We start from the raw sequence: 17,217 nt of genomic DNA, 5'->3' as shown, positions 1-17,217 counted from the left end.
TCGAACACGTTTAAGCTCCAGTTTAAGGTTAAACTGGAGCTTAAACGTGGAAATGGAGAAAGCAACCCTGGAGGAGAGTTCTTGCTCGAACACATTTAAGCTCCAGTTTAAGGTTAAACTGGAGCTTAAACGTGGAATGGCTCCCTGGTGCACTTCCCACTTCTGGCGTTTAACCTCCAGTTTAAGGTTAAACTGGAGGTTAAACGTGGAACTGCCCCCCTTGGTATCCTTCTCGCTTCTGGCGTTTAACCTCCAGTTTAAGGTTAAACTGGAGGTTAAACTTCAATTCCAGCATTTCTTAGCCTTCATGATTCTGGCATTTAAGCTCCAGTTTAGGCTTAAACTGGAACTTAAACTCCACACGTGATATTCAAGCTTCCTTTATTGATTTTGTTGCTTCCTTGCTTAGCCTCTTCTTCCCTGAAATCATCCAATCAAATGCATCAAAGTCTTGCAAAATTTCATGAGAAATCTTCCATTCATAGCATTCAAGTAATATAACTAAAACTCATGGAATTTGCATCAAAATCATATTGTTTGGATGGTTCATTGCTTTGTTATTCTTTTAACCATTCTTGGTTACTTTAAGCTCAAGAAAATGCATAAAACCACTAAAACTAACAGAAAAATACTAGTGAAACTAGCCTAAGATGCCTTGGCATCAGCTACTTCCCGTCCTCTCAGTGAAAATGTTCCAAATGCGCTATTACCGCACGGCTAATCATCTGTCGGTTCTCGATCATATTGGAATAGGATCCATTGATCCTTTTGCGTCTGTTACATGCCCAACACTCGCGAGTTTGAAGCTCGTCACAGTCATCCCTTCCCAGATCCTACTCAGAATACCATAGACAAGGTTTAGACTTTTCGGATCTCAGGAATGGCCACCAATAATTCTAGCCTATACCACGAAGGTTTTAATCTTAGATTAGAAACCCAAGAGATACACATTCAAGCTTGATTGTATGTAGAACGGAAGTGGTTGTCAGGCACGCGTTCATAGGTGAGAATGATGATGAGTGTCACGGATCATCACATTCATCAAGTTGAAGAACGAGTGTATATCTTAGAGAAGAAGTAGGCGTGAATTGAATAGAAAAACAGTAGTACTTTGTATTAATTCATGAAAAACAGCAGAGCTCCACACCTTAATCTATGGTGTGTAGAGACATTTCTTGGAGTTAAACGCCAGCTTTTGTGCCAGTTTGGGCGTTTAACTCCAGCTTTTATGCCAGTTCTGGCATTTTGACGCCAGAATTTCTATGCTGAATTGGAACGCCGGTTTGGGCCATTAAATCTCGGACAAAGTATGAACTATTATATATTTCTGGAAAGCCCAGGATGTCTACTTTCCAACCGAATTGAGAGCGCACCAATTGGGCTTCTGTAGCTCCAGAAAATCCACTTTGAGTGCAGGGAGGTCAGAATCCAACAGCATCTGCAGTCCTTTTTCAGCCTCTGAATCAGATTTTTGCTCAGGTCCCTCAATTTCAGCCAGAAAATATCTGAAATCATAGAAAAACACAAAAACTCATAGTAAAGTCCAGAAATGTAATTTTTATTTAAAAACTAATAAAAATATAATAAAAACTAACTAAAATATACTAAAAACAATGCCAAAAAGCGTATAAATTATTCGCTCATCACAACACCAAACTTAAATTGTTGCTTGTCCCCAAGCAACTAAAAATCAAATAGGATAAAAAGAATAGAATATACAATGAATCCCAAAAACATCTATGAAGATCAGTCTTAACTAGATGAGCGGGGCTATTAGCTTTTTGCTTCCGAACAGTTTTGGCATCTCACTTTATCCATTGAAGTTTAGAATGATTGGCATCTATAAGAACTCAGAATTCAGATAGTGTTATTGATTCTCCTAGTTCAGTATGTTGATTCTTGAACACATTTACTTTATGAGTCTTGGCCATAACCCTAAGCATTTTGTTTTCCAGTATTACCACCGGATACATAAATGCCATAGACTCATAACTGGGTGAACCTTTTCAGATTGTGACTCAGCTTTGCTAGAGTCCCCAATTAGAGGTGTCTAGAGCTCTTAAGCACACTCTTTTTGCTTTTGGACCACGACTTTAACCGCTCAGTCTCAAGTTTTCACTTGACACCTTCACGCCACAAGCACATGGTTAGGGACAGCTTGGTTTCACGGCTTAGGCCAGAATTTTATTCCTGTGGGCCCTCCTATCCACTGATGCTCAAAGCCTTGGATCCTTTTTTATTTTACCCTTGCCTTTTGGTTTAAAGGGCTATTGGCTTTTTCTGCTTTCTTTTTCTTTTTCTTTCTTTCTCTTTTTTTCGCATATATATTTTTTTCTACAAGCTTTTCACTGCTTTTTCTTGCTTCAAGAATCAATTTTATGATTTTTCAGATTATCAAATAACATTTCTCCTTTTCCATCATTTTTTCAAGAGACAACAATTTTAACATTCATGAACAACGAATTCAAAAAATATGCACTGTTGAAGAATTCATTCAGAAAGACAAAAGTATTGCCACCACATCAAAATAACTAAACTGTTTTAAAATTCGAAATTCATGCACTTCTTTTTCTTTTTCAATTAAAAACATTTTTCATTTAAGGTGATGGACTCATTTTCATAGCTTTAAGGCATAGACACGTAGGCACTAGTGATCATGTAATAAAGACACAAACATAAATAAATATAAAGCATAAAAATTCGAAAAACAGAAAATAAAGAACAAGGAAATTAAAGAACGGGTCCACCTTAGTGATGGCGGCTTGTTCTTCCTCTTGAAGATCTTATGGAGTGCTTGAGCTCCTCAATATCTCTTCCTTGCCTTTGTTGCTCCTCTCTCATAACTCTTTGGTCTTCTCTAATTTCATGGAGGAGGATGGAAGGCTTTTTATGCTCCACCCTTAGTTGTCCTATGTTGGAACTCAATTTTCCTAGGGAGGTGTTAATTTACTCCCAATAATTTTGTGGAGGAAAGTGCATCCCTTGAGGCATCTCAGGGATTTCATGATGAGGAATTTCCTCATGCTCTTGTCCATGAGTGGGATCTCTTGTTTGCTCTATCCTTTTCTTAGTGATGGGCTTGTCCTCAACAATGAGGATGTCTTCCTTTATGTCAATTCCAGCTGAATTGCAAAGGTGACAAATAAGATGAGGGAAGGCTAACCTTGACAAAGTAGAGGACTTGTCCGCCACATTGTAGAGTTCTAGGGATATAACCTCATGAACTTCTACTTCTTCTCCAATCATAATGCTGTGGATCATGATAACCCGGTCTATAGTAACTCCAGACTGGTTGCTAGTGGGAATGATTGAGTGCCCTCTTAGTTGAACCAACTTTCCTCTTGAATCTCTCTTCCATTGAGTGCCCTCTTCACAATTGTCTATGAGGACTTGGTCCAACCTTTGATAAGTGTTGACCCTTCTAGTGTAGGGGTGTGCATCTCCTTGCATCATTGGCAAGTTGAATGCCAACCTTACATTTTTCGGACTGAAATCTAAGTATTTCCCCCGAACCATTGTAATCCAATTCTTTGGATCCGGGTTCACACTTTGATCATGGTTCTTGGTGATCCATGCATTGGCATAAAACTCTTGAAACATTAAGATTCCGACTTGTTGAATGGGGTTGGTGAGAACTTTCCAACCTCTTCTTCGAATCTCATGTCGGATCTCTGGATATTCACCCTTTTTGAGCTTGAAAGGGACCTCAGGGATCACTTTCTTCTTGGCCACGACTTCATAGAAGTGGTCTTGATGCACCTTTGAGATGAATCTCTCCATCTTCCATGACTCGGAGGTGGAAGCTTTTGCCTTCCCTTTCCTCTTTCTAGAGGTTTCTCCGGCCTTAGGTCCTCGAGCAAAAGAAGAATGAAGAGAGTAGAGGGAGAAGAAATAGAGGAGATGGAGGGGGGTAGTGTTTCGGCCAAGGGGGTGAAGTAGTAGTGTTTAAGATGTATGAAAATGAAGGAGTGAAGATGGGTTTATATAGGAGTGGAGAGGGCGGTTTGGTTCGGCCATGTATGGGTGGGTTTGGGAGGGAAAGTGTTTTGAATTTGAATGGTGAGGTAGGTGGGGTTTATGATGGGTGGATGTAAATTGGTGAAGGGTTTATGGAGAAGAGGGTAAGATTTGATAGGTGAGGGGTTTTTTTGGGAAGAGGTATTGAGTTGATTGGTGAAGGGTATTTGGGGAAGAGTATTATGAAAAGGTGTAAAGAAGAAAGAGAGTAAGTTGAGGTTGGTGGGGATCCTGTGGGGTCCATAGATCTTGAGGTGTCAAGGATTTCTCATCCCTGCACCAATTAGGCGTGCAAAACGCCTGCTGCTGCCAATCCTGGCGTTAAACGCTAGGTTGCTGCACATTTCTGGTGTTTAACGCCAGCTTCTTGCCCTTTTCTGGCGTTAAACGCCAGTCTGGTGCTCATTTCTGGCGTTAAACACCCAGAATGGTGCCAGACTGGGCGTTTAACGCCCATTCTGCTGCCCTTACTGGCGTTTAAACGCCAGTAGGCTTCTCCTCCAGGGTGTGCTATTTTTCATTCTGTTTTTTAGTTTGTTTTTGCTTTTTCAATTGTTTTGTGACTTCACATGATCATCAACCTATAGAAAATAGAAAATAACAATGGAAAATAGAAATTTAACATAGATAAGTAAAATTGGGTTGCCTCCTAACAAGCACTTCTTTAATGTCAGTAGCTTGACAGTGGGCTCTCATGGAGCCTCGCAGATACTCAGAGCATGATGATGGCCTATTAACACCAAACTTAGAGTTTGGTTGTGGCCTCCCAACACCAAACTTAGAGTTTGAAGGTGGGGATTTTGTTTGACTCTGCATTGAGAGAAGCTTTTCATGCTTCCTCTCCATGGTTACAGAGGGGGATCCTTGAGCTTTAAGCACAAGGGAGTCCTCATTCACTTGAAGGACCAATTCTCCTCTGTCAACATCAATCACAGCTCTTGTTGTGGCTAGGAAGGGTCTGCCAAGGATGATGGATTCATCCATACACTTCGCAGTGTCTAGGATTATGAAATCAGCAGGGATGTAGTGGCCTTCAACCTTCACCAAGACATCCTCTACAAGTCTATAAGCCTATTTTCTTGAATTGTCTACCATCTCTAGTGAGATTCTTACAGCTTGTACCTCAAAGATTCCTAGCTTCTCCATTACAGAGAGAGGCATGAGGTTTATGCTTGACCCTAGGTCACACAGAGCCTTCTCAAGGGTCATGGTGCCTATGGTACAAGGTATTGAGAACTTTCCAGGATCTTATCTCTTCAGAGGTAATTTTTGCCTAGTCAAGTCATCCAGTTCTTTGGTGAGCAATGGGGGTTCATCCTCCCAAGTCTCATTACCAAATAGCTTGGCATTTAGCTTCATGATTGCTCCAAGGTACTTAGTAACTTGTTCTTCAGTAACATCTTCATCTTCTTCAGAGGAAGAATACTCATCAGAGCTCATGAATGGCAAAAGTAAATTCAATGGAATCTCTATGGTCTCAGTGTGAGCCTCAGATTCCCATGGTTCCTCATTAGGGAACTCCTTGGAGGCCAGTGGACGTCCATTGAGGTCTTCCTCAGTGGAGATCACTGCCTCTTTCTCCTCTCCAGGTTCGGCCGTGTGGGTCATGTTAATGGCCTTGCATTCTCCTTTTGGATTCTCTTATGTATTGCTTGGAAGAGTACTAGGAGGGAGTTCAGTAACTTTCTTGCTCAGCTGACCCACTTGTGCCTCCAAATTTCTAATGGAGGACCTTGTTTTAGTCATGAAACTTTGAGTGGTTTTAATTAGATCAGAGACTACAGTTGCTAAGTCAGAGTGGCTCTCCTTAGAATTCTCTGTCTGTTGCTGAGAAGATGATGAAAAAGGCTTGCCATTGCTAAACCTATTTCTTCCACCATTATTGTTGTTGAAGCCTTGTTGAGGCCTCTGTTGATCCTTCCATGAGAGGTTTGGATGATTTCTCCATGAAGGATTATAGGTGTTTCCATTGGATTCTCCCATGTAATTTACCTCTTCTATTGTTGGGTTCTCAGGATCATAAGCTTCTTCTTCAGATGAAGCTTCTTTGGTACTGCCTGTTGCTGCTTGCATTCCAGACAGACTCTGAGAAATCATATTGACTTGTTGAGTCAATATTTTGTTCTGAGCCAATATGGCATTCAGAGTATCAATCTCAAGAACTCCTTTCTTCTGACTTGTCCCATTATTCACAGGATTCCTTTCAAAGGTGTACATGAATTGGTTATTTGCAACTATTTCAATGAGTTCCTGAGCTTCTGTAGGCATCTTCTTCAGATGAAGAGATCCTCCAGCAGAGCTATCCAATGACATCTTAGACAGTTCAGACAGACCATCATAGAAGATACCTATGATGCTCCATTCTGAGAGCATGTCAGAAGGACACCTTCTGATCAATTGCTTGTATCTTTCCCAAGCTTCATAGAGGGATTCACCTTCTTTCTGTCTGAAGGTTTGGACTTCCACTCTAAGCTTACTCAATTTTGAGGTGGAAAGAATTTTGCCAAGAAGGCATTGACTAGCTTTTCCCAAGAGTTCAGGCTTTCTTTAGGTTGTGAATCCAACCATGTTCTAACTCTGTCTCTTACAGCAAAGGGAAAAAGCATAAGTCTATAGACCTCAGGATCAACCCCATTGGTCTTGACAGTGTCACAGATTTGCAAGAATTCAGCTAAAAATTGATGAGGATCTTCCAATAGATGTCCATGAAACTTGCAATTCTGTTGCATCAGAGAAACTAATTGAGGCTTAAGCTCAAAGTTTTTTGCTCCAATGTCAGGGATTGAGATGCTTCTCCCATAGAAGTCAGGAGTAGGTACAGTAAAGTCACCAAGCACCTTCCTTGCATTGTTGGCATTGTTGTTGTTTTCGGCTGCCATGGCTTCTTCTTGTTTGAAAAGTTCTCTTAGGTCCTCTATAGAGAGTTGTACTTTAGCTTCTCTTAGCTTTCTCTTCAAGATCCTTTCAGGTTCAGGATCAGCTTCAACAAGAATGCCTTTGTCCTTGCTCCTGCTCATATGAAAAGGGAGGAGAAGAAAATATGGAATCCTCTATGTCACAGTATAGAGATTCCTTGAGGTGTCAGAGGAAAAAAAATAGAAGGATGAGGTAGAGAAGAGAGAATTCGAACTTATCAAGAGAGATAGAGTTCGAATTGTTGATAATGGAGAGGTGTTAGTCTTTTAAATAGAAGGATGTGAGAAGAGGGGAAGAATTTTCGAAAATAAAGTAAAAGATTTTGAAATAATTAACAGAAATTTTGAAAATTTGGTAAATGATTTTCGAAAACTAATATTGGGAAAGAAATTAAGTGTTTTTTGAAAAAGATTTTAAAATTAGAAATAAAAAAGATATGATTGAAACTTAATTTTGAAAAATATGTGATTGAAAAGACATGATTGAGAAGATATGACTGAGAATCAAATTTAAAAGAAGAAAGTTTTTAAAATTAAAGTTGATTACTTGACCAACAAGAAATTAAAAGATCTGATTCTAGAATTAAAACTTTTGCTTCTTTCTTAATAGGCAAGTAATAACTTGAAAATCTTGAATTAAATCACTAATTGTAGCAAGGATTTTCGAAAATAGTAATAAATAAAAAATTGAAAAGAAATTGATTTTGAAAAGATATGATTGAAAAGATATGATTTGAAAAAGATTTGATTTTGAAAAATTTTGAAAATTTGAAAAAGATTTGAATTAAAAACGAAATCTTCCATCTAGTGTCCTCCTGGCATTAAACTCCTAGAATGGCAACCATTCTGGCGTTTAACGCCCAAAATGCTACCTTTTTGGGCGTTTAACACCCAGCCAGTTATCCTGGCTGGCGTTTAAACGCCAGTTTTCCTTCTTCACTGGGCGTTTTGAACGCCCAGCTTTTTCCTGTAATTCCTCTGCTGCATGTTCTGAATCTTCAATTCTCTGTGTTATTGACTTGAAAAGACACAATTTTGAAATTTTTTTTGAATTTTTAATGATGAGATACAATAATAAAAAGGATGCAACTAAGATCAAATAAACAATGCATGCAAGGCACCAAACTTGGAAGTTTGTATACTAAGGACCGTAACAAATTGAAAATGCATATGAGAAACAACAAAAGACACAAAATAAGAGAAATTAAAGATCAGAGCTATGGAATCATCAAGAACAGCTTGAAGATCAATGAAGATCATACTACATATATTAGAAAAAATGCAAGAAGAAGAAAGCCATGCAATTGACACCAAACTTTAAAAATTGACACTAAGATACATAAAATATTTTTTATTTTTATGATTTTATAAAAATTTTTTGTGATTTTTCTAAAATTATATGGAAAGGAAAATAAAGGGATTCAAAATTTTCAATGAGAATTCCAGGAATCATTGCAATGTTAGTCTAAAACTCCGGTCTAGGAATTAGACATGGCTTACTAGCCAGCCAAGCTTTCAGTGAAAGCTTCGGTCCAAAACACTAGACATGGCCAATGGCCAGCCAAGCTTTAGCAGATCATTACTTTCAACAGCAAAATTGATAGAAATCAACAAGCTCTTGTGATGATAAGTTGAAACCTTGGTCCAAAAGTTTAGACATGGTTTCACAACCAGCCAGACTTCAACAAATCATCATGAAACTCTAGAATTCATTCTTAAAAACTATGAAGAACAGAATAGAAATATTATTTTATTTCGAAAAATAAAAAAAATAAAAGCTTAAACATAAAATAAAATTACCTAATCTAAGCAACAAGATGAACCGTCAGTTGTCCAAACTCGAACAATCCCCAGCAACGGCGCCAAAAACTTGGTGCACGAAATTGTGATCATCAATGGCACCAACAACTTGGTACACACAATTGTAATCTTAACTCTTTATCACAACTCTGCACAACTAACCAGCAAGTACACTGGGTCGTCCAAGTAATAAACCTTACGTGAGTAAGGGTCGATCCCACGGAGACTGTCGGCTTGAAGCAAGCTATGGTCATCTTGTAAATCTCAGTCAGGCAAATTCAAATGCTTATGGAAGATTGATAATTAAAATATGAATAAAACATAAAATAAAGATAGAGATACTTATGCAATTCATTGGTAGGAATTTCAGATAAGTGTATCGAGATGCTTTGTTCCTCTTAAACTTCTGCTTTCCTATTGCCTTCATCCAATCATTCATACTCCTTTCCATGGAAAACTTTATGTTGGGCATCACCATTGTCAATGGCTACTTCCCGTCCTCTCAGTGAAAATGTTCCAAATGCACTGTCACCGCACGGCTAATCATCTGTCGGTTCTCGATCATGTTGGAATAGGATCCATTGATCCTTTTGCGTCTGTCACACGCCCAACACTCGCGAGTTTGAAGCCCGTCACAGTCATCCCTTCCCAGATCCTACTCGGAATACCACAGACAAGGTTTAGACTTTATGGATCTCAGGAATGGCCGCAAATAATTCTAGCCTATACCACGAAGGTTTTAATCTTAGATTAGAAACCCAAGAGATACACATTCAAGCTTGATTGCATATAGAACGGAAGTGGTTGTCAGGCACGCATTCATAGGTGAGAATGATGATGAGTGTCACGGATCATCACATTCATCAAGTTGAAGAACGAGTGTATATCTTAGAGAAGAAGTAGGCGTGAATTGAATAGAAAAACAGTAGTACTTTGTTTTAATTCATGAAGAACAGCAGAGCTCCACACCTTAATCTATGGTCTGTAGAAACTCTACCGTTGAAAATACATAAGAACAAAAGGTCCAGGCATGGCCGAATGGCCAGCCTTCCCAAAGAGGGTTCAATCATCAAAACATGATTAAAAGGATGAAAATACAATAGTAAAAAGTCCTATTTATAGAGACTAGTAGCCTAGGGTTTATAGAAATAAGTAAATGATGCAGAATCCACTTCTGGGCCCACTTGGTGTGTGCTTGGGTTGAGTATTGAAGCTTTCACGTGTAGAGACTTTTCTTGACTTTTGTGCCAATTTGGGCATTTAACTCCAGCTTTTATGCCAGTTCTGGCGTTTTGACGCCAAAATTTCTATGCTGACTTGGGACGCCAGTTTGGGCCATCAAAACTCGGGCAAAGTATGAACTATTACATATTGCTGGAAAGCTCAGGATGTCTACTTTTCAACGCAATTGAGAGCGCGCAAATTGGGCTTCTGTATCTCCAGAAAATCTACTTCGAGTGTAGGGAGGTCAGAATCCAACAGCATCTGCAGTCCTTTTTCAACCTATGAATCAGATTTTTGCTCAGGTCCCTCAATTTCAGCCAGAAAATACCTGAAATCACAGAAAAACACACAAAATTATAGTAAAGTCCAGAAATATGATTTTTATTTAAAAATTAATAAAAATATAATAAAAACTAACTAAAACATACTAAAAATATTCTAAAAACAATGCCAAAAAGCGTATGAATTATCCGCTCATCATGCGTACGCACAGGGGTGTGTGCGCACGGCCAAGAAGATTTACAAAATGTGTGCGTACGCTTAGAGGTGTGAATATGCACAAGTATAAAATTTTCCAATTCTGTTTGCTCGCAGAAGGCATGCGAGCCCTCAACAGAATGCACTTTCCAACGTGTGCGTGCGCACAGGGCTGTGCGTGCGCACGGCTTGCGAAACCTTGTTGGTTGTGTGTGCACATGGGTCGTGCTAGCGCTCTCAATAGCAAGCCTTCCCCTGTGTGCGCATACGCAAAAGGCTGTACGTGCGCACAGGTTCAAAAACTCACAGGGGTGTGCGTGCGTACACAAACTAGAATTCACAAATTCTGCAGCATTCACAGAATTCAGATTTTGACACCAAACTTTGAATGATCGTAACTTCCTCTACAAAAATCCATTTTTTACAAACTTTATATCCATTTAAAGATTTTTCAATGAACTTTAATTTAAAACAAATTTCAACAATTTTTGAGAACTGAAGCTCAAGTTATGATCTGTCAAATTTCACCAAAATTCCATTTTTACCGAAATTCACAAAGTTTTCAATTTTCCAATTTCAGAACCAAAACTAAACCACCATCTCATCAACTCCCAAAACACATCATATTTCACACTTTTCATACCTTAACTCATAACTCCACCTTAAGCAATCATCAATCCCCATTATCAAATACATAATAATACATTCATATTTCAACCAATACATAAATCAATTATCATTCCCCCATTACCAACAATCATCATAATCAATTCCATTCCTAATTTTCAATACCATACTATCAACATCAACATTTCAATTAATCAACAACCCAAATCATCAATTCATCATACATCATCATTGATGCCAAGGCATCTTGGCCAATTTCACTGACCTTTTCTTTTCTATTTTTAGGTTAGTTTCATGCATTCCCTTAGGAAATAAGCTAGTTTTGGGTAGATATTCACTTACACCTTGATTCAAGCATACATTGTGCATTTTACATTATTTCATGAGGATTTTGCATGAGTTTAGTGACAAATTATATGTTGCATTGCGCATGACTTGGACTAGAACTTTGATGCGCTCTATTGCTTGATTGCAGGATCAAAGGAAGCAAGGAATGGGAGGTAACTTGCAAAGTTAATGAGAAAAGTGATTGCCAATAACGCTCTCGAAGCCATCATTGACCACGTTAAGAGTCACGTTAACTAAGTTAACGTGAACTCTAACGTGGAGAGGGGAAGTTGAGCCAACGTTAGTGACACTTAACATTGTCACTAACGTTGGCAAATGCTCATAAGTGGCCACGTTAGAGTCCACGTTAACTTAGTTAACGTGGCCTCTAACGTTAAAAAGGGGGAAGAAACGCCAACGTTAGTGACATTCAACATTGTCACTAACGTTGGCCTAAGGAGAAACATACCACGTTAACTCCCACGTTAACTTGGTTTACGAGGGAGCTAACGTAAGAAGCAAGAGTGGTCGACAACGTTAGTGACACCCAACATGGTCACTAACGTTGGAAGCAACCACGCAACCCCCCAAGGAGCCACGTTAACTTCCACGTTAACTTAGTTAACGTGGAAGCTAACGTTGATGAGTGAAAGAAACGCCAACGTTAGTGACATTCAACATTGTGACCAACGTTGAGGATGGATAAGCATGGCCACGTTAGAAGCCACTTTAACCCAGTTAATGTGAACTCTAACGTGAGACATAGGGGCACCTTGGAACGTTAGTGACAATGTTTAGTGTCACTAACGTTCTCGAAGGATGGCAAGCCCACGTTAAAGAGCCACGTTAACTATGCTAACGTGGGCTCTAACGTGGGAACAAAGGGGGCTTTTCAAAGTTATTGGGAATGTTAAGTCTCAATAACGTGTGCGAAGGACTTAGAGGCAACGTTAGTGGCAACGTTTGTGCCACTAACGTTGAATTTAACGTGGCTTTTACTTAGGAACGTTAGTGAGAAAGTTGATTGTCACTAACGTTCTCGAACTCATATTTTCACTAAACGTTAACACCCCTAACGTCCTGAGCTAAAGTCTCTGCCCACTTCACACTTTCTCTCTTCAAGTAAAGCCAAGCCCAAATGAAGAAGAGAACTGCTTCAAACTCAAGATCCAAAGGCCCAAGACTTGAAGAGCCAACTAGAAGCTGAGAAAAGTAGTATATATAGGAGTAGCTTTGAATTGTTTAGGAGTTCTGGAGGTTGGAAAAGAGAACTACTCTCTGTATTTTACCTTCTCTGCATTTTTCTAGTTTTATTATGTATTATCCATCTTTGTTTTCATTTTCTAGAGCTATGAACAACTAAACCCCTTTCATTGGGTTAGGGAGCTCTGTTGTAATTTGATGGATCAATACTAATTTTCATTATTCTTCTTCTATCTTTTCTCTTGATTTTACATGAAAGCTTTCGATCTTCATCCAATTGGGTAGTTATCTTGGAAAAGAAGCTATTCAAACTCTCTTCTGAACCTTGAAAGAGGAATGAAGAGATCAAGCTAGAAATGCTTTCTCATGCTGGACCAAATTGGGTTTGGATGGGTATGTGACTATAACCCTCTCAATACTTGATTTGGGAAATGCATGTGGTATAATCAGTGACCATACTTCATCTCTTCTCATGAGCAATTGACCAAGGAATTGGCTATTGATCAAGATTTGAGAGATTGAATTGCAAGAAATTGTAATTCAATCAATTAAGATTGCCAAGGAGATCAATGAGTGCATTGATTGAGGAAGAGATAAAAATGAACTTGATACGGAGAATTGCAACATCTCCTGAGCCCAATGAACTCCCCATCTCTGATCTTACCCATTCTCTTTAATTTCTGCCATTTACTTTTATGAGCAAATCCCCCACTCCCATTTACAATTTTGCAATTTACTTTCAGTCATTTACTTCCAGTCCTTTAATTCTAGCATTTACTTTTCTGTTATTTACATTTCTGCCATTTTATTTTCTGCAACTCTCAACCCAAATTCTGGATTCGCTCAACTAGAACATTCTTCTAATTAAAGTTGCTTGATCAATCAATCCCTGTGGGATTCGACCTCACTCTATTGTGAGTTTTTACTTGACGACAAATTCGGTACACTTGCCGAAGGAAATTTGTTGGGAGACAGTTTCCACCCGCATCAAGTTTATGGCACCGTTGCCGGGGATTGATTGTGCATCAACAATGATTAAATTGGAAGATCACTAGATTGAGCATTTTTATTTTGTAAATTTCATTTTCTGTTTGAGAGATTTACTTTCTGTTTTAGTTAAACTTCTTCCCTTCCTCCTCTACTCTTTTGTTTTTCTTTGTTATTTTCAATTCTGTTTGCTAACCCACTAACTGTTTGATATATTGCATCACCCACAACTAACAGTAATTCTGACAAAAATACTTTCTGCACCTATCTTTTCTTGCTTGCACTTGATGGTTGTATGACAGGGAGAAGAAGCGGGGCTTCAACTTCCTTCGATTCTGAACCTGAGAGGACCTTCCTTAGATTAAGGAGGGAGGCAAAAGGAAAGAAAGTGGTTGGTGCTAAGGAAGAAGAGGAATTCTTTGAACCAAACATGGAAGACAACATGGAAAACCAATCATGAAGAAGAGGATCACAACCATGGGGGAGGAGGTAGAGCATATCATGCTGGGGAGGATAGAAGAGTTTTGGGCTCTTACATCAATCCAAACCCAGGCAATTATGGAAGTAGCATCCAAAAGCCAACAATCCATGCCAACAACTTTGAACTTAAACCACAGCTCATCACCCTTGTTCAGAACAACTGTTCGTTTGGAGGAGGTGTCCAAGAAGATCCCAATCAACATCTAACCACCTTCTTGAGGATATGTGACACAGTGAAGTCTAATGGTGTTCATCCTGACACCTATAGACTGCTCTTGTTTCCATTCTCACTTAAGGATAAAGCAGCCAAATGGCTGGAGTCTTTCCCAAAGGAAAGCTTGACAACTCGGGAAGACGTTGTGAATAAATTCTTAGCAAGATTTTACCCTCCTCAAAGAATCAATAGGCTGAGAGCTGAGGTCCAAACTTTCAGGCAACAAGATGGTGAAACTTTGTATGAAGCATGTGAGAGATTTAAGGACCTCACAAGGAGGTGCCCACCAGATATATTCAACGAATGGGTGCAGCTGCATATTTTCTATGAAGGGCTCTCTTATGAGTCAAAGAAGGTCGTAGACCATTCATCCGGAGGATTTTTGAACAAGAAGAAGACTATTGAGGAAGCCATAGATGTTATTGAAACAGTAGCAGAGAACGACTACTTCTATTCTTCTGAAAGAGGGAACACAAGAGGAGTAATGGAGCTAAACAATGTAGATGCTCTGTTGACCCAAAACAAGCTCATTACCCAGCAGCTGGCTGACCTCACCAAGAAGATGGAGAGGAATCAAGTAGCAGCAATCTCCACTTCATCAACAACCCAAGAAGGAGTGAATGAAGAAGCAGAGGGTAGCCAAGAGCAAGCCAACTACATTGGGAATTCACCAAGGCAAAACTATGATCCATACTCCAAGACTTACAACCCTGGATGGAGAAACCATCCTAACTTTGGGTGGGGAAGTCAGCAAGATCAAAACCAAGATCAGAGACGTTACAACTCCAACAACAATGCAGCTCACCAACAATTCATACAGAGGACATCTCAACACCCCCACAACAACACTTCTCCACACGCCTATCAAAACCAAAACAGTACATCTGCTCTGAATCACCCATCAATTGATGACAAGCTCTCTAAGATTGAAACCTTACTTGAAGGAATATGCCAAGAGATTCAAGAAAATAAGGTGTTCAAAGAGGAGGTGCGAGCCAATATTAAGAACCAGGGAGAGACCATTAGGAAGTTGGAATTCCAAGTGGGATGTTTAGCTGAGAAGATTCCCAAACCTACTGATAGCTTCCCAAGTGACACGGAGAAAAACCCCAAAGGAGAAGCAAAGAAAGTAAGATGGGAAGATTGCAAAATGGTCACTACAAGTGATCAAGAGGCTGAAGACAAGCAAGGCAAACTTTTCGAACAACCTGAAGACAACTCAACAAAGGAGGAGGATAGAGATCACCAAAAACCAGAAATCTCACAACAAGAGCTGCTAAATCTCTATGCACCCTTCCCTCAACTGCTCAATGGTGCTGTGGGAAAGAGAATATACTCAAGATTCCTAGATTTGTTTGCATCTCTGCATGTAAACATACCATTCATCAAGGCAATTCAACAAATTCCTGCATTCATCAAGTATATGAAGGAACTTCTTCCCAGGAAAAGCTCACTCAAAGAAGGCCAGACTATAGTGATGAACAAGGAATGTAGTGCCCTTATTCAACCTGAGTTACCTACAAAAAGAAGAGACCCAGGGAGTTTTCACATCCCTTGTGCCATAGGTGAAACTATGTTCGATAGAGCACTATGTGATTTGGGGGCCAGCATCAACTTACTGCCATTATCCCTGGTGAAGAGGCTGCAGATCAATGAGATAATGCCCACAGATGTAATCATCCGACTGGCTGACAAAACTCAAAAGCAAGCAATAGGAGTGGTGAAAAATGTGTTGCTAAAGGTAGAGAAATACTTTCTCCCAACAGACTTTGTCATCCTGGACATGGAAGAGAGTCACACTCACCCAATCATATTGGGAAGACCATTCCTAGCTACGGCCAGAGCACTTATCGATGTAGAGAAAGGGGAGCTAATATTGAGAATCCATGATGAACGACTCAGCTTCAATGCTTTCAAACTCTCACAAGAAACAGATCAAGAGGACAAGGAACTAAGCACAGATGATAATGAGACACTGAAAGAGGAGACAAGCACTGAAGCACAACTAGTTCATTCTGAGATCCCCTTAATTGATAAACAAGGAAAACAGCAATTGCCACAGCTCAAGGAAAAGTTGGAGGAACCTAAACCTCTAGAGGCAGGTAAAGACAGCATCACAACTCCTTTAGAAAAAGAGGTCACCGAGGGCAAGGCAACCTCAAAAGAAACAAAGAAGAAGGTACCAAGGAGGTGGAGGAACAAGAAGATCCCTACGGAAGACTTCTCTCCAGGGGATAGAGTTGTCTCAGCTTACTTTCCAGATATTCCCCCTAATCTCCCCACTGTACCATCTCAGTTACCTAAGGTCTTCACTATCAACAGAGTTCTTTCCTTGGAACATGTGGAGATCATTGATCCAACCAATGGATATAAGTCCACAGCAAGAGGGGAGGACTTTAAGCACTACCAACCACCCTGATGAGGGAAAAACGTCAAGCTAGTGATGCTAAAGAAGCGCTTCATGGGAGACAACCCATGTTTTATATGTTTTTAGAAAATAGAGAAAAAAATCAATGTTTATGAATTTCAACCCAAACTTGACAAACACTTGGTGACATCTTTATCATGCAGTATATAGTGAAGAACAAGTTTGGTATTCAAAGCAGAAATCTTGGAGCTTTGAATAAAACTTTTCATCACAGTGCTCCAAACTAAGTTTGGTGTCACCCCATGGTGCTATCAATCTGCCTATAAGGATATACAAGTAGTTAGTTAGTTGAAATTCATAAATAAACAAACTCTTTTTCTTCTCTTTATTACTCTAGCCGTAGAGTTTGATTTTTATGATATTAATTTCCTTATTTTAAATCTTTATAGGAAAAAGGAAAAGAGCATTGAAGGGAATTGATTGGACAATTAAATGGGGGGAGATTCCGCCACTTAATGAAGAACACTACACACATGTCTCAAGAGGGAATGCATGGGGAAACGTTGCCATGCAACATT

At 39.4% G+C, this 17,217-nt stretch overlaps 2 non-coding genes across 2 annotated transcripts; one reads left to right on the top strand and one right to left on the bottom strand.

Moving 5' to 3' along the window:
* The first annotated feature begins 6,388 nt into the window (after positions 1 to 6,388).
* Positions 6,389 to 6,492, top strand: LOC148571436 (small nucleolar RNA R71). Its single transcript, XR_015908787.1, has one exon. It is a non-coding gene; the product is annotated as a small nucleolar RNA R71 (small nucleolar RNA).
* Positions 6,493 to 14,461: 7,969 nt separating this feature from the next.
* On the bottom strand, positions 14,462 to 14,568 carry LOC148571435 (small nucleolar RNA R71). Its single transcript, XR_015880308.1, has one exon. It is a non-coding gene; the product is annotated as a small nucleolar RNA R71 (small nucleolar RNA).
* Between the last annotated feature and the right edge of the window lie 2,649 nt (positions 14,569 to 17,217).

Source organism: Arachis ipaensis, chromosome B3 (genome assembly GCF_059453495.1).
Source record: "Arachis ipaensis isolate K30076 ecotype BB chromosome B3, ASM5945349v1, whole genome shotgun sequence".
In the NCBI taxonomy this organism is placed as follows: domain Eukaryota; kingdom Viridiplantae; phylum Streptophyta; class Magnoliopsida; order Fabales; family Fabaceae; genus Arachis; species Arachis ipaensis.
This window is presented reverse-complemented; position numbering and strand designations above follow the sequence as displayed.